Below are 25,170 nucleotides of genomic sequence, written 5' to 3'. Positions count from 1 at the left end.
TTCGCATTTCAAGAGAAAAAAAAAAAGTAGATTACATTTTTGCTCTGAGAAACAAACATTTTGGACGTACAAGAAAGCTACATTTGCACTAATCCCAGTTTTCTGCCCATCAAGACGAAGTTATAATCCCTTCGGAAAACGAACACTAGTCTTTTCTCCCAATACTAAGTTGCAGAAGTTATGTAAATATCAAAAGAAAAATATCTTGACCCTAAAAATTACGATTACCCTTTTGCCACTGGCAAATTCAGCTGGAATTACAGAGAAATTCAACTATCGAAGGTGTAAATACTACAACGGCAAATAAAACGTACCAAAATGCATTTTTCAACAAAGAGAGAGAGAGATATTTCACTGCTATAAAAGTGAAACATTCTGCAGAGAAGCAATACTACGGTCCGAACTCTTCCCGTGAACAGTGGATCATATTATCTATCTATAATTATAAAATCCGAGAGGATCTGATCTTGTTTGTCCTCCCCCGGGTGACATTAAGAGAGACATGACACAGCCACCCACCCCCTGCCCGTTTTAACCCCCCCGGGTGGGGGCGGGGTAAGTCCAATATACGCCATTGCGTCTATACCGTATATGGCAGCTGAGAGAGAAAGACAGAGGCAGGGGGGGCGGGTGGTGGCTGGAAAACAAAGGTTACTAAGCAATTTCCCATGGCCCTTTGCACGCAATTCTAAAGTGAACGTGAATTTATTAATAATTTCATTGTTATAAAGCTCGTTCTTTTCATAATGGAGAATGGGAAATGAATCTTCAACTAGGGCATTTTCAGAGGGTTTATTCATACCGTCTTCGGATGGAGATAACTGAGGCACTTCACGCAAATGCAACCATGTCCATCCAAACTTATAATGGAAGAGGGAATCCGGTAGCGTCTAGATCTTTGCATAAATACATAATTTGGGCGAAACTGAACTTCATATAGGCTACATACACACACACACACACACACACACACACACATATATATATATATATATATATATATATATATATATGTGTGTGTGTGTGTGTGTGTGTGTGTGTAGGCTATATACAGAATCATAAATACTGCCATTTCCACATGAATATTTCCATAATGTTATCACTGCATTAATACATATTGCAATGGGGCCTATTAAGCAATTTAATGCTATACATTTTCTTGGTCATCATACTACTGGATTTTACAAGCCACTGGCCCGAGTTCGAGTCTCCGGCCGGCTAATGAAGAATTGGAGGAATTTATTTCTGGTGATCGAAATTAATTTCTCGCTATAATGTGGTTCGGATTCCACAACAAGCCCCGTAAATAAGTCTAATCCTTCGGGCCAGCCCTAGGAGAGCTGTTAATCAGCTCAGTGGTCTGGTAAAACTAAGGTATACTTAATTTTTCTGAGAGTCGCCTCATGCTAAAGCAATACAATCTACTAAAACAATACAGTTCATGTCCGCTGTGAACCTCCTGACTAACTCCTCTCTAAGAGCATTCCGATTGATGACATGAAGATGCCATTATGGTTCTTGCAAAGATAAATAATTCAGGCAATTTTTTCCCGACTAAATGCATTTGTGAAACACGAACGCTAATAATGACAGCTATTTTTACTACGGTCGTGGTCAAAGTAAAAAAGTGACTAACCTTGATGCCAACTAGAAGGGCTTCATTAGTGGAGTAACCAGGCCAAATAAAAAATTTTTGTCTCATGGTTCTAAAGTTTTGGCCTGGGTTATAATTGTGTACAAGATCTAAGGAGTTTGGAGCCATACTTTAACATTTTGGTACCGTGGTTTCATAATAATATAAAAGGTAATTCCACACTAACAAACAGACACAATAGAAGGACAATCTCCTTTCGAAGAAATCTACGCATTCCAGCTAATACATAGTCTGAATCAATCAAAAGTCAAAATGTTAAAGGAATACAAATTTCTCCTGCTAGACTAAAGGAACTATAGTGAACACTTATGCCACTCAGTTTCACTTATTTCAAGACATATTGGTTTAGACAGCTTAAATCGATTAACAAACCGCCATCGAAAACTAGGAATGAACACTCAAGAAATATACAAGACAATAATGCCGATCGAGGGATGAACATACAGCCTTACTGTAACTAACATAATACCGCTGACACAAGGAAAATAATTAACTGAAAAAAACCTTAAATGTATCAGGGCTACAAGATTATTTAGGCTAATGAGTTATCAACTCACACAGACTCAAACACGTGTGTGCCAAAAATGATTGAATAGGAAATCAACATAATCTAAAATGAACTTTGAGATAATGTACCGCGTACAATTGATGACGAGAGAGAGAGAGAGAGAGAGAGAGAGAGAGAGAGAGAGAGAGAGAGAGAGAAAGAGAGGGTGTTTAACTTCATGATTCAATTGTATTCTTCCTCATCTAAGTGGACTGAGACATTATTTGTTAGTTGCTAAAAATATTTATGTTAAATGGAGACCAAGTTGTATCCAGTGTTCGGGTTACTGAAATGACAGGTGGTACTGCATCTTAACTTATCCAGCAGAATATTCATAAATTTGTCTAACATGGTTGTTTTGTGATAGCTGAAATTCATCGAGGAAGGCAATTCCGTAGATTAGAAGCAGGGAGAGCACATGGTGGTGCACAAGCAACTCTGGCCAAGTTGGGATGTTGAGTGCTGGAGCACTCAACATCTAACACCAGCTCTAGGCTTATGATGAAATTGCAAGGCAAAGGTTTCCGGGAGCACTGGTGGTTTTGGAACTAACCCATATTTAATTCTGTAGATATATAAAATTCTAACGCATTCACCCACTTGCTGGATGCTACTGAGTCCATGCCCTAAGTCATAGCCTATACAAGGACGATCATGCAAGTTTTCAGCTTCAAGAAGCCCCAAATCACATATCCTAGTAGATGTATTAGTTAGTTAGTTACGATCTCAGCATCCACGATGGTTGTTTACGACAGTTTGCCACGATTAAATTACCGTGAGTAGACCACGTTAAGTTGTCAGAGATGACTCCCAGGTCTTTTACTTGGGTCTTTATTGTAATGGCATCTCTGTCCGAATCGACATGCCTGTCCAAACATTTAATTTGGTCCCATTAAAAGTTTCTGTATTTCTCTGGGCCCAGAGGTAGACTATATTATTTAAGTCATTTTAAAACTGTTCACAGTTTTTTACATTAACCTGATTTGAGGTAGAAACAAGCAATGTAAGCAAACAGTTATAATTTAGTTCCGCAGATTGTTACAGCATTAATCAAAACAATAAAGAGAACAGGATATGACATGGGCTGGTCTAGATAGTTCTCACTAGTTGATATCTGAAATAGTCGATTTGAAAGGATATTGTGTAACCACGCTTCTACAGGTGTACCTTTCACTTTACTTTCAGTTTACTGCATAGTATAAAGTGATTTTTGTTGAAAGCCTTGGTGAAATCAAGATAATGTCATTGTCATTCCCTGATTCTAGGATATTAATTATTGATTTTCTTCGGTTGATTGACAGTGACGTCATGGCTCTTTTTTATATGATGTCAGGTTAGTTGATTAAAAGAATATCATAACTGATTCGATGTTTCATAACTGCATTTCCTATCATTTTTCCAAAGATCTTAGGGAGGCGGTATACTAAACATATAGGTCGGTATGATTTTGGGAGGCAGTTTTTGCTGCTGGGCTTTGTTGTTGGACAAGCGATGGAATGTTTAACAAATTTTGCAAAGCAAATATATTTTTTATAGACTTTTGCCATTAGTAGATAGATGGGTTTCTTCGGTTCTGGTTTTATGAACCAGCTGTTGATATACTTCTGAGAGTAGCTATTACCTTTTTGATGATCTCCTTCGTGAAGTCTATGGCTTGCATTGTCAAAAGATCATTGCTGCTTAAGGCGAAAATTGTTGCCGGATCATCTATCTTGTGTCTCAGGTCCAGGGCTTAGTAGCCTATACGGACAAGTACTGAGCTGATAAACTTTCACAAATTTCTTCTGGTGATGTGGTAATCAGAGAGAGAGAGAGAGAGAGAGAGAGAGAGAGAGATGTTATGAGGAGACCATGCTTTACAAATAAAATTATGAATTTGCTCGAGCTAATTGCATGTACAACATGAGTTGCAATGGTAAGTGGTAACCAGCTAGCAATTACAATATTACAACGCATGCAAGAACATCAACGAATAGAAAGATAGTGAGAGAGGCGGAGAGTTAAATCCAAAAGTATTATCCGTATTTTCACATAACAAAACCATTTCAACTTCAAATGAATTTTATTGTTTCTTGCTCTTGGAATTTAGCTGAACAATAGGATCTCATTCGCGCACACGCACATGATCGTGGAATGTTGATGAGAAATGAACAATATCTCTGGGACCGCTACTATTTTTTCTTACTGCGCCTCTCATACTTTTTGAAAAGGTTATGTATTCTTATTGTCAGCGATCCAAACCATAGTTCTCTCTCAAAAAAAGGCAGTCTGGTAGAATCTTTTCTTTGTCCAAAGCATTGCCACGCGCCATCTTGTCTCAAAAAGTTTTCGCCCCTGTAGACTATTATATATATAATATATATATATATATAATATATATATATATATATATATATATATATATATATATATATATATTTATTTGAGGAGCCTCAGTTTTTATTAATAGGGATTTCACTATGAAATGGTTACTAGAATTCAGTGACGCCATTTACTTCTAGTCCGAAAACCTAATTCCGCAGCCATTTCAAATGAAAAAAATATACTTCGAGAATTTCAAATGCCTACTCCTTTGTTAATTGCACTGCATGATTGGCATTAATAATGTACCTACATGGACCATGTTATAATATGTATATATACCGTATATATAAAATCACTGATTTGGGAACTGCATATATTCAGTTCCGCTGTCTTCACTCAATATCAGAAAAGAAAAAATCTGATAAAATTCAACCTTTCCAGGTATAAACTAACCTCCCTATTTTCTCAGTTTTGGCTTATTGTGTGTCTATTTTCCCCATTTCTTTCCCCTTCCCATCTTCTCTTCCCTTTCTACTTATTCATGATCCTAATTTATCACGTTTCATTGTTCCTCTTCCTCCTTTCTTCCATCGTTCTTCCCCGCTTTCCCCATTCGCTCCTACTTTCTCCTCCTTCCTCTTTAACATCTCCACTTTCTATTACTTTCTTCTTCTTTGAATTATTCCTCCTTTCCTTCCTACTTCTTTCTGTTCCTTCTCATTCTTTTGTTCTTATTTTACTTCTTTCCTTTTAATTAGTCCTTCCCTCTTTCCTACAGCTCCTATTCTTCCTTTTTCCACATTTTTTCCTCAAGGTTCCCCTTTCCGTTTCTTTCTTCTCACAATTCCCTTCTTGATGCTCTTCTCTCCTTAACAACCCCTTTTCTCCAATTGTTCCACAATTTTTTTTTTTCATCTTTATCTTTTTCTGTACTCCCTCTACAATACTCATCTTTCATTTCTTGCTTCTCCTGTGTTTTCTTTGTATTGTCGTCATTTTTCCTTTTATCCTTTTCCTTTCGTCCCCTCTAAAGGAGTAGATTCCAATTGATTTCTTTAAATAATCGTGATTAGCTGTGGGGAAAGAATGCTTCTTTTTGTACTGTTATTCGTGTTGATCTTTGCAATAACCGCCCCCCTCCCCCCGCTCTCGTCCCATTGCCTCCAATGGCACTGTCCTTTGGTACACCCAGTCCGACTCTGCTGTATCAAGTCTCGTCATTAAAAAATCACAAACCTGATATTCTATATTTTCAAATATATTTGCATTATTATCCCAGCAAATATCTGGCAAAAGCCGATTTCCATTTCTATTTTTTTTATCTCATGAATCTAAACTGTGTATTGTATTGTCTACTTTGTATATTCCCTGTATATGGCCCTGAGCTGCGATAAAGGATATTATTATTATTATTATTATTATTATTATTATTATTATTATTATTATTATTATTATTACCAAATGTGTGTGAATGAATGTGAAACAGTAGGTGCATTCAAACTAAAGTCCCCCCCACAACCCCTGCACCCATACACATGCATAACTCCAGATACGCAACCAGACCGGTGGAGAAACAGCGAAATTCATCATCACCTTTGCATAATTTAAATACCAAGAAAATCTTACTTTAAGTTGCGTGCACAGCCCGGAGTCATTAAAGAACAATGCTAATAACAGAATCACCTTGGGACTAGCTATCATAAGCATACGCAAACCTCAACACGCAATTTTGAATGAAGACAGAAGACCAGGAAAATAGGAAAATAAATTTCTAGGATGAATGCTTTTCCGGTAATGATATGAACAAAAGATTACGAGATTTCCAGTTTAACATTATTCAATTTTCTTACGATATAATTCAGACCTTACACCTGTCAGTGAAACCAGCAAATTCACGCGCTTTCTCACAAGCCTAGTATCTTTAACTAAATATTTTTTCATAAATAACTAACTTTGTCATTCTTTTATGTACTCAATTTGACAGCTGCCATTTAGCTCCCTAATGTTTCTACTAACTCCCCTAATTACTAGTTTATATATATATATATATATATATATATATATATATATATATATATATATATATATATATATATATATATATATATATAAGAAGAGCGCGTGCAGAAAAGGTGAAAGGAAAGATCGTAGACCCTGGCTTTTCGTCTTTATTTCAAGACCTGATCACAGTAACAAAAAAGAGAAAAAGTACAATACTGTAACATTACATTCGTTTGGTAAAAAAATGTTACAGAATTGTACTATTTTCCTTTCTGTTACTATGATCAGGTCTTGAAATAAAGACGAAAGCTCAGGGTCTACGATTTTTCCTTTCACCTTTTCCTGCGAGCGCTTCTTATATTTATATATACCACGGGACCATTGTGGTATTGGATGAATATACTGTAATTATACAGGTGCATATATATATATATACATATATATATATATATATATATATATATATATATATATATATATATATATATATATTCATTTGACACACCCAAAACATTGCTCAAAAGCAAGGCAAAAAGATATGGGCTAGCTTAAAAGACCTTCTCACACAAAAGATATTTTTCGACATCTTGTGATGCCGGGCGGCCGATAACTATAGTACCATAACTTAATAATGCTTCTACTGCACGTGGTTTAAATTATATTGTCGTAATGTATCGCCTAGGCAAGCCTTCCCGCTCAAAAGATGACGAATATGTACGTTCTCAATTATGCAAAAAAAAAAAAAAGTCAGGATATTCGCCGGTTTAGAAGAACCTTAAGCCCATTGTTTTGGTTAAGGGTATTTTCCTGTTATAAATCTCACATATAATCATCCAAAGAAAATGGGATCACAGTTCAAGTAAATGGTGTCAAAATGTATAACCAAGTACCAACAACAAAGATGTTACAACCGGGTTGCATTAGTCTATGCTGTTTCATGGAAGGTTAATTAATAACTACTAATATTTTCTACCACAATGCTATTTTTTGCAACAAAATCTGCTTTTTCGTTGTTGCCCAAATTTAGACTAATAATGCTAACTTTCACCATTCTTCTCTTATCAAAAACATGCAAACGGCTGGAAAAATCAAGTAAACTAAACCTATCTATGCCACGAAGTAACAAAGACCAAAGGTGCTGTTACATGTATAGTTTCTGATACTTTGTTGTACACTGCCGCCGATGCTTAAACAAAAGCGCCAGTATTGGCGGCAAAAATTATAACAGTTCTTAGGCCTAGACTATCTTCCACTGAATGATTTCCACATTTGTTTGAGAAGAAAGAATATCCTATCAAATGCGTTCCGTATAACCAGAAATATAGTTTAAATCAGTAATATAATTCAAATCAGTACAACAGAAGACTAACTAGTACCGGCAGAATTGTCTTTAGTAACTTATTCTAGGAACGTATTATTCTTCCTATGACAGCTGTAAACTGGTATGAGTCTTAGCATACCCTAGGCCTATACTATGTAAGTAACAATCTAATAACCTAATCCCCCTCCCCTCAAAAAAAAAAAAAAAACTGGCAATAGTCCTGACATGAAGCAATGACTAGCAGCAAGTTGCCGCCTAACCTATGCACACGGGAAAAAGCGGGTGGATGTTGCCATAGAAACGGGGGGATGTTGCCTCACCTGAACTTCACGTGGTCCGAGTTCGTAGAAGTGGATCCTAAAGTAGACGTTCTGCGGGAAGCCCAAAGTCCGCTATCATATCCAATTGTAATCGTTGGTCTAAATCGTAGGGTTTCTTACGTTTAACTGACAATAAATTACACACTTCCAACTAAAATTAGCTGCTTCTTGGCTGATCTCAATTGACTTCGCCTACAGTTGGCAGGCCGAATGTTAGTCTTTGGCTTCTTGATGTTAGACTTTAGCTCCTATTAGTGCTAGATACAAGTAGGTCAATAGTAGCAATATTTAAACAACTTTACAATGACCATCAAAGAAAAACATTTCACTTTTTACGTCAATTTGGTTTGTTGAGGATTTTTCTCACTCACCAATAAGTACTTGGCAATAACACAACAATCCTAGGTTATAGATTCCTTATTTCGGTCACTCCAATGATCTTGGCTTTTCAGGAGCAAGTAAAGAAAGACATAAACTTCGGCCCATACCTACGACAGTACTAGATGAGTTCAAATGGACACATCATTTCGTGACCGCAAGTATCTATTTAACAAAGATGCTCATTTCTAACGTTATCAGCTACTAATAGCTCAGACCTCCTAACAGGTAACCAACAAATTATTTAATAAACAATTACGAATGTTTCAAGGCCGGCATAGAGGCAAACATACCATCACACGACACACAAACGGGGGACACACAGAAGAAAGCAGCACGCGTTCTCTCCCTCACCGCCAAAACGCTACTGGGCTGCTGGGCAGACAGAGCCAGAGTCAGACTGTCCCAGTCAAACGACCAGAGTAGGAGTGAGGGAGAGGAAAGAGGAGAGAGAGAGAGGGGAAGGAAGGTGTTTACCCTCACGCTACGATCGATGAAACGGAGGACTGTGGTTGGTTGGCGGTGCGGTAGTCCGGGGCAAAATTTCGAGTGGCACTTACGAAAAAAATATGAGTCCTCATTTCCATTTCTCTTTTGACTCGTCATCTGAAAATTGGCTGCTTTGAAGGATTTCCTTCGTACTGATTCAAGATAGCGTGACGGCGAGTGATTAGCCTGTTCGGACGGCAGTTGTAACGGTTTCACTTTAAAAACTAACATGTAGTCTCAAAAAAATCTTATTTCTAATTGAATCTGAGTAACGGAGACTGCTAATTAAAACTCCAGGTGTATTAAAAGTGTAGTTATAATTAATCATGTCAATGTACTACATATACTTACAGTTTCTTATCTGGTCCCAGCTCAGTAAACATTAAACCTATAGTATACCAAACATATAAATACTGTATATGGACGGGAGAACTCAGGGAATAATCGGTTGTATATGCAACTTACAATCTATTATAAAGATAGCTTTAGATAGAATAACTAGTACTATTAATGTTATTTATAACTCATTATGAGCTCCAGCTTCACTTAATAATATAAGGTGGCTAAGGAAAGGCCCTTAGGCTTATTTCAGAAAATAAAACCCCCCAGTATTTTATAAATGGAGCCTTTTAATGGAAGAACGGACATTTAGGATATAAATAACCATCAACAAATACTTTTCAGTGTGGAGAGAGAGAGAGAGAGAATCCTTCCTTGCGCTCGAACAAAGAAGATATAGGCCTATAGGTTTTATTACTTGCTTTATTTGGCTTACATTTGGCAATTTTACCTACCAGACATTCAAGAAAAAGTCATCAGGAAACAGGTACCATGAAACAGATGTAGTAAGGTCTATTATATCTTTGTTTTTCATAGTAGCCTACTGTACAAGTCGTTGAGAATACTAAACTGGTTTTTTTTTAGAACTACAGAGAAAAGAATTCAATTTCACAAAATGTTATAATATATATATATATATATATATATAGAGAGAGAGAGAGAGAGAGAGAGAGAGAGAGAGAGAGAGAGAGAGATTAAATAGTGTGGATGTGTGTGTGCGCGGGTGCGAGCAGGCGCAATTATGGGAGTTTCAGTGCACAAGTGTTTCATCCACGATTCAGCAGCTAGAAAATGTTAGGGGATTTTAAATACTTGGCTATTATGGTGGGATGATTAAGATTCTAAGTGCAGAACCTGATTTTGCCTGGAAAATGTACGGAAGAGTCAGTATTAACATTTTTCTCTTGATGGCTGAATGGATTGAGTCAACTGTCAACTATGTACCAACAACCTTACATGGTATGGGTTCGAATCCCAATCAGATTAGACGCAATTATCACCAATGATTCCTTTGGGTGGAAATGGTTTCCAAGGCACAGTGAATATCTCTTAACACATATATGTATGTGTGTGTATGTATGTATATGTATATATACTGTAGCCTATATATATTCGTTATATAATATATTCGTATATATCTAACAAACATCAATCTATAAATATTGTTTAATATATGAATTCACTATGTCTTGGGAATAACTAACACCAGAGGGAATTATAACTGATAAGTGTTTCTGCTCCACCGAGGAATCGAACCGTAGTCTGGCTCAGAAACCACGACAGTCAGTGACTCTGACCAACCGGTTAAAGCCTGGCCGGCGTAGAAGTACTCGTCAATCATAATTCCCCTAGGGTGCAATTTATTCCAAGGATATAGCGATTTCGATACTAAACGATATTTGCGGTTTAACGTTGAGTTTTATATATATATATATATATATATATATATATATATATATATATATATATATATATATATACTGTATATAAACGTGCGTAATAAATTATTTATTGCTAATCGGTGTATACAGATTGAAATCATTATTTTATTTTACACTTTTCTCTCGTCACAAATTAGCATTTCGCCTCATTCCATAAGAATGTAAGCTCAGTAATAATAATAATAATAATAATAATAATAATAATAATAATAATAATAATAATAATAATAATAATAATAATAACTGTTTTCAAAGCACTTCAAATGTCTGTTGTAGACCTGCGTATTACAATATCAATAACTTTCCATTCAATTTAATATAGATTTGAAGCGATTAACTTGCGTATTCCCTAGCATTTTTCTGTATACCACAAACTGTCACAAAACTCATAAATAATAGAAAGCATTCTAACGTCTTGCTAAGGCTGTCCCTCTTGTGTAACGTTCACTTACTCTGCACCGGTTTCAAACTAGCTCAAATTGGACCCTTTCTCGCCTGATGGCCATGACATTGTGACCTTCACTTAACAGAAGCATTACTAAAGTGGGGGCATTAATTCTTCGATGAAGACATTGCAGCCATGCACGTTGCGTTTTGGGTGTTAACTGTCTAAACAAGAGTGCCCTTCTTGGAGTTGCTATATGGTACACTTAGATTTTTTCTTTTATATTGGTAGGCCTATGGAAATGGTAACTCTTTGCCTTTATACGTCTGCATCAAAAAGAAGTTGTGGAAGCAGCCTCCTACGAAAAAAGAAAACACTAATTATAGGACTATGGAAAACCAGTCTGGAAAATAAAATTCGTAACCTTGAATAAAAATGAAATAAACACTCACCGAACGATGGTTAGCGATCTCCACAGATTAAGTGAGGCAAGAGGCGGCTTTGCGAGCTCAAGCAGATGTTAAGACCCGTCAGACATTGATCAGTGCGGAGACGGGATTGTTAGTAAGCAGTATTAAAGCAGGTTGTAGTAAATCGCACACGCTGGTTGCCATAATTCTGTTAGCCTTGGTACTACTGTAGTAGGTTTCGAAGTTACACAGAAAACCCGGTGTCGTAACGGCTACTGCGAGTTACACTGGACCTAATGTTAACGAACTGAAGTAGCCAAAATCTGTTGGTTAAAAGTTAAGAAGGAGGCTACCCTAAACTGGGTAAGTTCGATAATAAAGCATATTCCTTAAATCTACCAGGAGATAAATGCTGGTTGCATTCGTAGTCTAGGCTTTGTAACTCGCCTGGAGTTTTCCGTAAATGAAAATTGAAATGGCTTTTCCATCAATGGGATTCATGGCAGAGAAAGACGATTATTACTCCTTTTCATAAAGTCACGTATTACCTATATACACAATAATAATAACATCCGAGTAGATTTTGTTCGTCTTCCCCCGGCCAACAGTAGGGGAGACGCGACAGTCACCCACCCCCTGCAAACCGGTTTGTCCGCCAAGGGTGGGGGCAGGGCTAGGTAGGGGAACGGGAGGGTAGGGGAGACATCCACCTCCTGCAAAACTGTTTGTCCGCCCATGGTGGGGGCGGGGTAGGTAGGAGATCGGGAGGGTAGGGGGAGACAGCAGCGCCTTTTCAGCTCTCGCTTGCGTAGCGCGAGCTAAGAAACTCGTCGTAAATAATGTTAAAACTAGCAAATTAATCTCAGTTTCTTTGCTCCATTTTTTACATGAAATAGTTACACGCAGAGTAACATACGAGTATATGCCTAGATTGACACAAGCTCACTGCTCGTATATACACTATATATACAGTGCTGGACTATACAGTACACTGTGTATTCGTAGTTACATCATAATATGATGCACGTGTACTTTAAAGATATATTATATCTTTAAAGTACACGTGCAACAGCTTTATAAACACCCTTGCATATATATTAATGTATAACAAATTCTGTCATGAATAGGCTTATATCATATAGGTTGAGTCAATACGTGAAATTGTACCGATAGGACATGTTACAGAAAAGGATTTACTGTTTTATATATATATATATATATATATATATATATATATATATATATATATATATATAATTTGATTCATTTCTATATATATAAGATGCATTCTATTACGCAAACTTTGTGAGTCTAATGGCGATGGGCAGGCTGAATCAGATTTGGAAATCAAATAGACTGAAATTGTAAATGAAGGTAAAATTACACATAATCTACTATAGTCTGTGTAGCCATAGAAGTAAATCATGGCATGACAATAAAACAAAGCTTCAAGAAGATTATATGGAGTCAGATGACAAGATAGGGTTCGAAATGATACCTTAAAGGAAGTCACGGAAGTTCCATAAGCAGATGAGATGAAAGGGAAATGATGAAAAGGAAATGAAGATGGCTTGGACATGTCATTCGCACTACCCATGGGAGAGTAGTACGTGACAGTGTCGGCTGGGCTCCAGTGGGCATAGATGAGTTGAAAGGCCTAGACCTACTTGGATAGGAACTATGAGAAGGAAGGTTGGAGATGAGTGGATATTTGTGAAGGATAAAACAGAGGAAAGAATGAATGGTGGAGTTTGGCAGAGGCTCTTTGCAACACGCTGTGTTGAAGGTATACATACAGTATACATACATATATATATGTGTGTGTGCGTTGTGTATGCATATATACAGTATATATACATATAATATATATATATATATATATATATATATATATATATATATATATATATATATATATATATATATATATATATATATATATATATATATATATATATATACATACATAACTCGTAATGATATCAGCACCAGTTGGAACAAATTAAAATTGCCTATTGAAAAATCAGTAGACCTCGTTGATAAATTAAAACATGAACCCACTCTTTCCCTTGCACGATTCATGAGCTTTGAGCCGTTTACCATCTCATGTTCTTGTCACCGAAAAATGAGTTCGTGTTCGCGGTGCGTTTTTATGCTTGCATCTTCAGCCAAGCATTTTCAAAACTTGTTGATGTTTCGGCTGTTTATTAAAGGGGAATTCACGGTAGTGTGCAGTTTAGTTCTACCAGAGAGAGTCGATTTATGGGAGAGATACTAAAAAACTTTTTCTACACGTTAAGCACAAAATTAATAGTCATAACTACTGCTGCTGTTACTAATAATAATTAAAATGTTAATAATACTAATGGGTTTAGGAACGTATTCATTATATCTAATATTAAGTGATCTGTAAAAGCATCTCAAATATCTCCAGTGGCGGATCTAGGTAATATTTTTAGGGGGGGCACTTGGCAGTTGGCATACTCAGAGCCGTCAGAGGCTTCCTTACAGAGTACTGACTGCTCAGTCCAAGATGACAAGTGAATGTTATTTATTTGTTATTTATAAGTAGTTTTTTGTAGCTATGGTTAACTTTACATCTGTGAAGATTATTATTATTATTATTATTATTATTATAATTTTTTTTTTTTTGGATTTTGGGGGGGGCACGTGACCACAGGCCCCCCCCCTGGATCCGCCACTGAATATCTCAGTTGTCCTCTTTGCTTCGATAAGCTGGTTACGTGTTCGTTGGTACAACGATTTGGTAGAAGAAAAGCTAAATCAAAATAAAGAAACGTGAAACAAATAGCCATTTCCCGGCAAGAACGAAAACCAAGCGTACTTCGGCTCTTTTCAGGTCACAGAGACCGGGGAATATATACAGTCTAGGCCCGGCTTTGTGACGTCACTAACAGACGAACAGAGACGCTTTATATGCCCCTTCCGGCGATGAAGACGATAATCGGCCGGCAAATGAGTGGCTTTCTTAATTAATTGCTGTTAATTAAGTTCTCCCTTGCAATTAAAATCTACTGCTCAAGGATATCAAAGTAAAACTTAACCGTGCTTGTACCAGTAAATATATAGGCCTAATAATAGTAGTCTGGTCAGTAAAACTTCAACGATTCGTTAGCGCCTGAGCTTTGGGTTTTGTGCCCTGTGAATGTTAGGGTTAAGAACTGTAATTGGGTATGATCTAGCTCTGAAGAAACGTCGAAACAATAAGCTACTGTTTGGCAGTCGTAACCTTAAACATCCAAAGAGGCTGGCGTTAAAACCTTTCTGATGTTGCCAGATGATGATGATATCTTTCCGCGGCACACTCACTACCTCAGTTTAATTGACCTCCCCAAATAACTGACTTTTCCAATGATTATGGTCATTCAAAATACTATAAGCTAGGGGATGGTTGGTTACCTTTTATTGTTCACTGATGTATTTGAATCCATTCTTACCTAAATTCGCTTCTAGGGTTGTTTGAGAAGGAAATGGTTGAATGCTTTAAGAATAAACAGTAATTTAGACCCTGAACGTCTTCGTTATCCAAATATTGGAATTCTTTGTTTATTAAATCGGAAATCTCTAACGAGAGAGAGAGAGAGAGAGAGAGAGAGAGAGAGAGAGAGAGAGAGAGAGAGAGAGAGAGAGAGAGACTGTTTTAACTAAACAAGTATTCAACAGTTCGTAATATAAGCACTGATTTCCATATTCTTAAGTTATACACTCGGCTGAATAAACTAGCGATGGGACAGTGTGCTGTTATTTGAGAGACAGTACATTTTTTTTCTGTATAAAATAAGATTTGGAAATTAAACGTAAGGACATGAATCTTGGTATAGCAGTTAAGTATAAGTATACCTTAGTTTTACCAGACCACTGAGCTGATTAACAGCTTTCCTAGGGCTGGCCCGAAGGATTAGACTTATTTAACGTGGCTAAGAACCAATTGGTTGCTTAGCAAGGGACCTACAGCTTATTGTGGAATCCGAACCACATTATATCGAGAAATGAATTTCTATCACCGGAAGTAAATTCCTCTAATTCTTCATTGGCCGGTCGGAGAATCGAACGCGGGGTCAGCAGAGTACTAGCTACACCTAAATATTTAGATTTGAAGGTAAAACTTCAATACGACTAACAAGAGGCAGATGGTGGGATAGTGAGAAACAATACCATAAGGGGAAATTACAGTACTTCCATTAGTTAGATGAAGTAATGATGAAAAGGAGATGGAAATAACATTATTTTCTGTTCTATTACAGTTCTTCAAATGTGACAGTGTCAGCCTGGTCCCCGTGGGCACCAGAAGAGTCAGAGGACCCAGACCTTCTGTACTTGGATAAAAACCCTGAAACGGAGGTTAGAGATGAGTGGATATTTGTGGACGGGAATACAGAAGAAAGATATGATCGGGGGAATTTCACAGAGGCCTTGGGTGCCGCATAGTAGTGGAGGCTATGATAACGATGATGATAGTAAAAAACTTTCAGGAAGCAGCGTCCTGAATTTAATAGCAAAGTTATTTAAGTCTAAAGGATGAAATTTATCGGTGCTGACACAACTTCTCTCAAGAAATGTTGATGATAAAATCGTCTTTGAAGTCAATGTCATTTCCTGGGTGAGCGCTTCGGTGGGACTCGGTAGTTATTTAATGTCTTTGCCAAAGGACAATTAATAATTGTTTATGTGCATAGGCACGTAATACTACAGTAGTAGCAATTGGATATTTCAAGTCCTACAGGCAAGAACTGAGCAAGAATCCAGCTCTGGTCATTAAATCTACTTATAAGTTACTTTCCCCTCATCCCTATTTGCTTTGTTGTCATTTTGACCACATGAAAATGTGTACATATTTTTTTACTTTTCGATTTAGCTTCTGGACTATTATAACTGGTGGTCATATATATATATGTATATATATATATATATATATATATATATATATATATAATATATATATATATGTATATGTATATATATATATATATATATATATATATATATATATATATATATATTAGAGAGAGAGAGAGCATTATCCCATACATTTTCAAATATATGAGATTCATTGCTTTTATAATCGACTGGCTGATGACGGAGAATCATAAGAATCAGAAACTTGTCACCAGAAAGGCTGAGGCTTTTCATTTAAGAGTCTTCATTTATCATATATATATATATGTATATATATATATTGTATATATGTAGTGCATATATGTAGCGGAAGTCAGCAGCCCAGACATAACTGAAAGGAACTGGAAGACATCTCAACCTTTGTTGCTGAGATTTCGAGGCCAATCCTCATTAACGAAGCTGTAAAAATATGCATATAAATTAAAATATTACAAAAAACCCAAACTCAAAATAATAAACTAAAAGCAATTACAAAATATCCTATTTAAAATGCCAGCAGAAAGGTATTGCCATCCAAACGGAAGGAAAGAAGACGAGTGTCAAGGAGAAACGTCAAAAGTCCCGCGTGAACTCATACTAGGAAAAGTGACGGTGAAAGTAGTTTGACTGCCTAACTTCGGGACTACCTATTTTATAAAAAGAGACAGTGTAAAAATCTATATATAAAAAAATATATATATACATATATATATATATGTATATATATAACTTGCGCCAACAACACGATGGCAGGGAACACCGGAAACGGCTTTGAAGACAGCATATCTAGAAAAATCGTATACTCCACAGTAGCAAGGAAACGAAGAAAAAACGCAAGAGAACGCACGGAAAACGGACATCTGGAACCAGGGATCAGAGAAAGACCAAGGTCAAGAGAGGGTGGAGGTCACACAGGAAGAGCTAGGCGATTATAGGATTAAAAGTACCCAGCACACAGATATAAATACAGCCGGACTATGCGTTTGCTCATTGTACGGATACTTGATAATGTGGACTGTTTGTCCAAGAAAGCTTGTAACTTTTTGAATAAAAACTCCAATAGATACCATCCAGTTTGAATGAGGTCCTTTTAGTAATTCTACTAATGCACAGAACAATTGTGTATGTGATAAAGTTTATATATATATATATATATATATATATATATATATATATATATATATATATATATATATATATATATATATAGTATATATATTCGACACCGAGAAACAGAATTCTATACTTACATAAAGCCACGATCATTAGCTTCCACTTTTTGCCAAAATGTGCTGTATCGTTTGCGATGGAAATGCACATTCGGCGGATTTTATTGCTGTCTCACCATCTGTTCATAGCATTTTAATTCTGTCTCACAATCTGTTCATAGCATTTTAATCCTGTCTCACCATCTGTTCATAGGATTTTAATTCTGTCTCACAATCTGTTCATAGCATTTTAATCCTGTCTCACCATCTGTTCATAGCATTTTAATCCTGTCTCACCATCTGTTCATAGCATTTTAATCCTGTCTCACCATCTGTTCATAACATTTTAATCCTGTCTCACCATCTGTTCATAGGATTTTAATCCTATCTCACCATCTGTTCATAGGATTTTAAAACTGTCTCACAATCTGTTCATGGGATTTTTATCCTGTCTCACCATCTGTTCATAGGATTTTAATCCTGTCTCACAATCTGTTCATAGGATTTTAATCCTGTCTCACAATCTGTTCATAGGATTTTAATCCTGTCTCACCATCTGTTCATAGCATTTTAATCCTGTCTCACAATCTGTTCATAGGATTTTAATCCTGTCTCACAATCTGTTCACGGGATTTTAATCCTGTCTCACCATCTGTTCATAGCATTTTAATTCTGTCTCACCATCTGTTCATAGGATTTTAATCCTTTCTCACAATCTGTTTATAGCATTTTAACCCTGTCTCACCATCTGTTCATAGAATTTTAATCCTGTCTCACCATCTGTTCATAGCATTTTAATTCTGTCTCATAATCTGTTCATGGGATTTTAATCCTGTCGCAAAATCTGTTCGTAGTATTTTAATCCTTTCTCACCATCTGTTCATAGAATTTTAATCCATTCTCACCATCTGTTCATAGTATTTCAATCCTGTCTCACCATCTGTTCATAGGATTTTAATCCTGCCTCACAATCTGTTCATAGCATTTTAATCCTGTCTCACAATCTGTTCATAGCATTTTAATCCTGTCTCACAATCTGTTCATAGGATTTTAATCCTGTCTCACCATCTGTTCATAGCATTTTAATTCTGTCTCACCATTTGTTCATAGGATTTTAATCCTGTCTCACCATCTCTTCATAGCATTTTAATCCTGTCTCACAATCTGTTCATAGCATTTTAATCCTGTCTCACAATCTGTTCATAGGATTTTAATCCTGTCTCACCATCTGTTCATAGCATTTTAATTCTGTCTCACCATTTGTTCATAGGATTTTAATCCTGTCTCACCATCTCTTCATAGCATTTTAATCCTGTCTCACCATCTGTTCATAGCATTTTAATCCTGTCTCACAATCTGTTCATGGGATTTTAATCCTGTCTCACCATCTGTTCATAGGATGTTAATCCTGTCTCGCCATCTGTTCATAGGATTTTAATCCTGTCTCACAATCTGTTCATAGGATTTTAATTCTGTCTCACCATCTGTTCATAGCATTTAAATCCAGTCTCACCATCTGTTCATAGGATTTTAATCCTTTCTCACAATCTGTTCATAGCATTTTAATCCTGTCTCACCATCTGTTCATAGGATTTTAATCCTGTCTCACAATCTGTTCATAGGATTTTAATCCTGTCTCACCATCTGTTCATGGGATTTTAATCCTGTCTCACCATCTGTTCATGGGATTTTAACCCAGTCTCACCATCTGTTCATAGGATTTTAATCCTGTCTCACAATCTGTTCATAGGATTTTAATCCTGTCGCAAAATCTGTTCGTAGGATTTTAATCCAGTCTCACCATCTGTTCATAGCATTTTAATCCTTTCTCACAATCTGTTCATAGTATTTCAATCCTGTCTCACAATCTGTTCATAGGATTTTAATCCTGTCTCACATCTGTTTAAAGGATTTTAATCCTGTCTCACAATCTGTTCATAGGATTTTAATCCTGTCTCACCATCTGTTCATAGAATTTTAATCCTGTCTCACAATCTGTTCATAGGATTTTAATCCTGTCTCACCATCTGTTCATAGGATTTTAATCCTTTCTCACCATCTGTTCATGGGATTTTAATCCTGTCTCACAATCTGTTCATAGCATTTTAATCCTGTCTCACCATCTGTTCATAGGATTTTAACCCTGTCTCACCATCTGTTCATGGGATTTTAATCCTGTCTCACCATCTGTTCATAGGATTTTAATCCTGTCTCACAATCTGTTCATAGAATTTTAATCCTGTCTCACAATCTGTTCATAGGATTTTAATCCTGTCTCACCATCTGTTCATAGGATTTTAATCCTGTCTCACCATCTGTTCATGGGATTTTAATCCTGTCTCAAAATCTGTTCATAGGATTTTAATCCTGTCTCACCATCTGTTCATAGGATTTTAACCCTGTCTCTCCATCTGTTCATAGGATTTTAATCCTGTCTCACAATCTGTTCATAGGATTTTAATCCTGTCTCACCATCTGTTCATAGAATTTTAATCCTGTCTCACCATCTGTTCATAGGATTTTAATCCAGTCTCACCATCTGTTCATAGGATTTTAATCCTGTCTCACCTTCTGTTCATGGGATTTTAATCCTGTCTCAAAATCTGTTCATAGGATTTTAATCCTGTCTCACCATCTCTTCATAGGATTTTAATCCTGTCTCACCATCTGTTCATGGGATTTTAACCCTGTCTCACCATCTGTTCATAGGATTTTAATCCTGTCTCACAATCTTTTCATAGGATTTTAATCCTGTCTCACATCTGTTTAAAGGATTTTAATCCTGTCTCACAATCTGTTCATAGGATTTTAATCCTGTCTCACCATCTGTTCATAGAATTTTAATCCAGTCTCACAATCTGTTCATAGGATTTTAATCCTGTCTCACCATCTGTTCATAGGATTTTAATCCTTTCTCACCATCTGTTCATGGGATTTTAATCCTGTCTCACAATCTGTTCATAGCATTTTAATCCTGTCTCACCATCTGTTCATAGAATTTTAACCCTGTCTCACCATCTGTTCATGGGATTTTAATCCAGTCTCACCATCTGTTCATAGGATTTTAATCCTGTCTCACAATCTGTTCATAGAATTTTAATCCTGTCTCACAATCTGTTCATAGGATTTTAATCCTGTCTCACCATCTGTTCATGGGATTTTAATCCTGTCTCACCATCTGTTCATGGGATTTTAATCCTGTCTCAAAATCTGTTCATAGGATTTTAATCCTGTCTCACAATCTGTTCATAGGATTTTAACCCTGTCTCTCCATCTGTTCATAGGATTTTAATCCTGTCTCACAATCTGTTCATAGGATTTTAATCCTGTCTCACCATCTGTTCATAGAATTTTAATCCTGTCTCACCATCTGTTCATAGGATTTTAATCATGTCTCACCATCTGTTCATAGCATTTTAATCCTGTCTCACCATCTGTTCATGGGATTTTAATCCTGTCTCAAAATCTGTTCATAGGATTTTAATCCTGTCTCACCATCTGTTCATGGGATTTTAACCCTGTCTCACCATCTGTTCATAGGATTTTAATCCTGTCTCACAATCTTTTCATAGGATTTTAATCCTGTCTCACATCTGTTTAAAGGATTTTAATCCTATTTCACAATCTGTTCATAGGATTTTTCAATATCCCTTCCTTTCAATTCTGGGAGTTCATGATAGAACAAAGGGACATCGTCTGCAGAGGAAATTTTTAAAAAATCGAATGCATCATTAGGCACTCATCAAAGTGATTTACAGTCGGGCATACCCTTAGGTATTTAGTCATCATGGTACATCACATCATCTCTCTCTCCCTCCCTCTCTCTCTCTCTCTCTCTCTCTCTCTCTCTCTCTCTCTCTCTCTCTCTCTCTCTCTCTCTCTCTCTCTCTGTATATATATATATATAAAATATGTATATGTGTATATATATAAGTAAATATATATATATATATATATATATATATATATATATATATATATATATATATATATATATATATATATATATATATATATATATATTTAACTATTATCACTTATACACCAGCGACTTTTTTTATACTCACAAATATTAAGCCATAAATATAGTTTAATATAGAATTCACTATTCATTGGGAATAACCTAGACCTAAAGGGAGCTATTACTGATATGTGTTTCTAGCCCGGCCAAGACTCGAACCTGGGCCTTTAATTTAGAAAGTGATAAACTAAGGTGGGGGATGGCCCATCTTCGAATCCTAACAAGGTCAGAAGCACATATCGTTGTAATTTCTTTCGGTAAGTTGTTCCTGCTACCAACGTAATAAAGTTCAGAGTTCTTGAGGAATTATGGTCATCTGTTGTTTAAATAAACTGTAGGTATAAGCGTGTAGCGTCTGCCATGAAACTTAAACTGAGAGAACGGAACTCTACTTTCAGGTTTGTGCCTTTGAGACTTGGGCCAATCAGTTAGAATACACACACTGCGCATGGAGCAAACATTGCCGCCAACACGACCATCCCCGAGTACTGACCTTTTTCATGTTAAGCAATTGGTAGAGTGATTTTGGAGTTCAGACATGAACGGCCGGTTAAGTTGCTTTACTTTTTAAATTTAGATCTACGTCTTGCATTGTGTTGCCTATACGAATAACGTAACATTCTTATTAGTTTTCGTGAAGCATTTTATGTCTTTTTACTTTAAATTTTTTAGTAAAATGTTATTTTTCAACTATATTTTTAGTTCAAATATTTTAGATACTCTAGTGATAAGTGAGGTTTCTTAGTTTCAAAACTAGCCGCTTCAAAATAATGTTCACTCAAGTGCGTCTGTCCACCTATTCCTTGTTCGAACCTTCCTCCCACAGAATTCATCCTCTTTATAACTATCTATCTATCTAGCTATATATATATATATATATATATATATATATATATATATATATATATATATATATATATATATATATATATATACTGTGTGTGTGTGTGTGTGTGTATAATGTATATGTATGTATGTATGAATGTATGTATATACAGTATATATATATTCATGTATATATATATATATATATATATATATATATATATATATATATATATATATATGAAGCTATGGATATATGAAGCTACGGAAAATGAGTAACGTGAATACCCGTGACCTTCAGACTGTGTAGAGAACAAACACTCATGAAGATTTGGATCATTAGGGGGCATAAAATATTGAGGGCTGAAGTTTGCTTGTCAAATATGCAAGGTTTTTTTTTAACAGAATTACTGTTATATGAATAATCGTGAGATATGTTTACGATAAAAAAAAAGATGAAAACCCGAGTAGGAATACGATCAATATGCGTATCAGAACTAAGACCTTTGGAAATAATGACTCTGGAGTTTTGTTCTGACAAGAAGTCGAGTCAAGGAAAAGAACTCGTAATGGTTGTCAGCGATTTTTTCAGCAATATGTTTGGTCTTTTCCAACCAAAGATCATAGAGCGCCAGTGAGGAAATATTATTTGAATTTGGAATACCTGAAAGAATTCACGTTGACCCAGAACAAAACTTCTATAGCAGGTTAAGTAATGAGGTACAGCGTGTAAAAGATTCATTCGGGAAATCTCGAACCAACCTGCATCACCCCGAGGGAACTCAACAAACTGAAAGAACGGTCTATGTGTTGCTCAGGGCTTTACATAAAGAAAAAGGTGATGAATGACACTTCTGTTTGCAGCGCTGGTACTCACGTACAAAACAACACCACATTGAGTTTTCCCCTCTTATGTCTGTTAGTACGGACCATATTTGACGGCGGATAATTGGAGAACTATATAAGTGATTGAGAAGTCCGTTATAGACTGGATTAGTAAATAATGGAAGATTCAGACAAAATAAGCTGGGGAATTTACAAGGATAAATACAGAAAAAAAGGACTTCTCAAAGTTAAATCCAGATTATGTCAGTCTAAATAAGGCGACCTGGGAATGGGAAAGTAGGTATTATAAAAAATACTGCGGTCATAAAAGGAAAAAGAACGAAGTTAGAAGAAAAATACAACATAGAGGCATGGGCTATAGAAGAAGTATTGGATTACGACTGTGGCACTTACATAAGAAAACTCCAGAAGGATACGGAACAAGAATAAGCCACCGTAAAAACATGCAGTCAGTAAACGAAGGGACATACAAAGAAGAAACAAATGTTCAAGAGGTCAACAGTAGTAATTAATAAAGCAACAAATGAGTCGATCGAAATAATCGAACCAGAAATGTCTGAGATGGTCGAGGTTTTAACGGGACAGACAAAATCAAGGTCTTGGACAAACTTAGTCACTGGAAATGAGAATACGGAGATTAACGCCAATGAAAACGCCGTGGAAGAAATATATTTCAAGGGTCAGAAGGCCAGAGAGACTGAGAATGAAAAAGGATTATTAGTAGTGCAGTAAGAAATAATGTGATTACAAATTACCTTCGGGAGGCTGGAACAGATAATGGAACTCCGTCAACAGGAGGAGGGGTAATAGCAGAGACAATATTGTTTTTCCGGTTGATGCTGAAGTGTGAAAATACTTTTGCAACGAATGAGTATATAGAAAGCCCGAAGGGTTTATCGGTAATATACAGTAGTCGCTATTCAAACTCTTCTGTCGTTGTGAGTAACAATACAGCCAGTTTTAGCCATGTGTATTTACCACCAGCTGGCGCAAGAGACTACGAAATGATACAAGGAGAGAAATTTATTCATAAGGTTTATTCGAGGTCTCTCATACACCTGAGATGCACAAGAGCCAGACTTCGAGTAGGAGGACGGACTAATTCAACATTTTCTCATTTTCATTCACACACTGGTGACACACTCAAGTTCCTCAAGTGCAGTGTAATGTGCTTCGATTACTGTTATACGTAATTAAGATTTTTTCAATGGATAAGTGAGTTGCTTTTACGGAAAATATGGTATTGTTGGTATATGTAATAATTATTATATTGATTTCCTGGTAAGGAAGTAAAATAATGCTGTGTCATAATTACACTTCTAGGAACGTGAGATTACAGTTAAGGACTTATGTTATTAGCTAGTTCCGAGTAACAAAATTAATATTGCATCATTTGTTTTTTCTTAGAGTTGATGGTTTATTGCGAATACACACCTGTCATAAGCAACTGGGTTTTGTTAGTATTACCTTTGGATGCGACACTGCAACACACACAAGGGCACGCACACACACGCACACACATACACACACACACACACACACACACACACACACACACACATATATATATATATATATATATATATATATATATATATATATGTGTGTGTGTGTGTGTGTGTGTGTGTGTGTGTGTGTGTGTGTGTGTGTGTGTGTGTGAGTGAATATGTGTATGTTAGCGTGTTTTTGTGTGTGCGTGTCCGTGTTTGTGCTAATGGATGTATAAAGGAATTTTTTTCCAGTCAGTAAGCTTTGAGCCAAGCTGAAATTATTTATATATCTTT

The 25,170-nt window shown here is 36.2% G+C and overlaps 1 protein-coding gene across 1 annotated transcript in view; it reads right to left on the bottom strand.

The window, feature by feature from the left end:
• Nucleotides 1-8,955, bottom strand: part of LOC136852592 (WSCD family member AGAP003962-like) — an 866,331-nt gene extending 857,376 nt beyond the window's left edge. Inside the window, exon 1 of the mRNA XM_067127451.1 lies at nucleotides 8,148-8,955. The gene's annotated coding sequence lies outside the window, so the exon portion shown is untranslated. The remainder of the gene's footprint in view (nucleotides 1-8,147) is intronic.
• Between the last annotated feature and the right edge of the window lie 16,215 nt (nucleotides 8,956-25,170).

Source organism: Macrobrachium rosenbergii, chromosome 25 (assembly GCF_040412425.1).
Source record: "Macrobrachium rosenbergii isolate ZJJX-2024 chromosome 25, ASM4041242v1, whole genome shotgun sequence".
Lineage (NCBI taxonomy): Eukaryota > Metazoa > Arthropoda > Malacostraca > Decapoda > Palaemonidae > Macrobrachium > Macrobrachium rosenbergii.
Note: the sequence above shows the minus strand (reverse complement) of the source record. Positions and strands in the feature narration are given on the sequence as shown.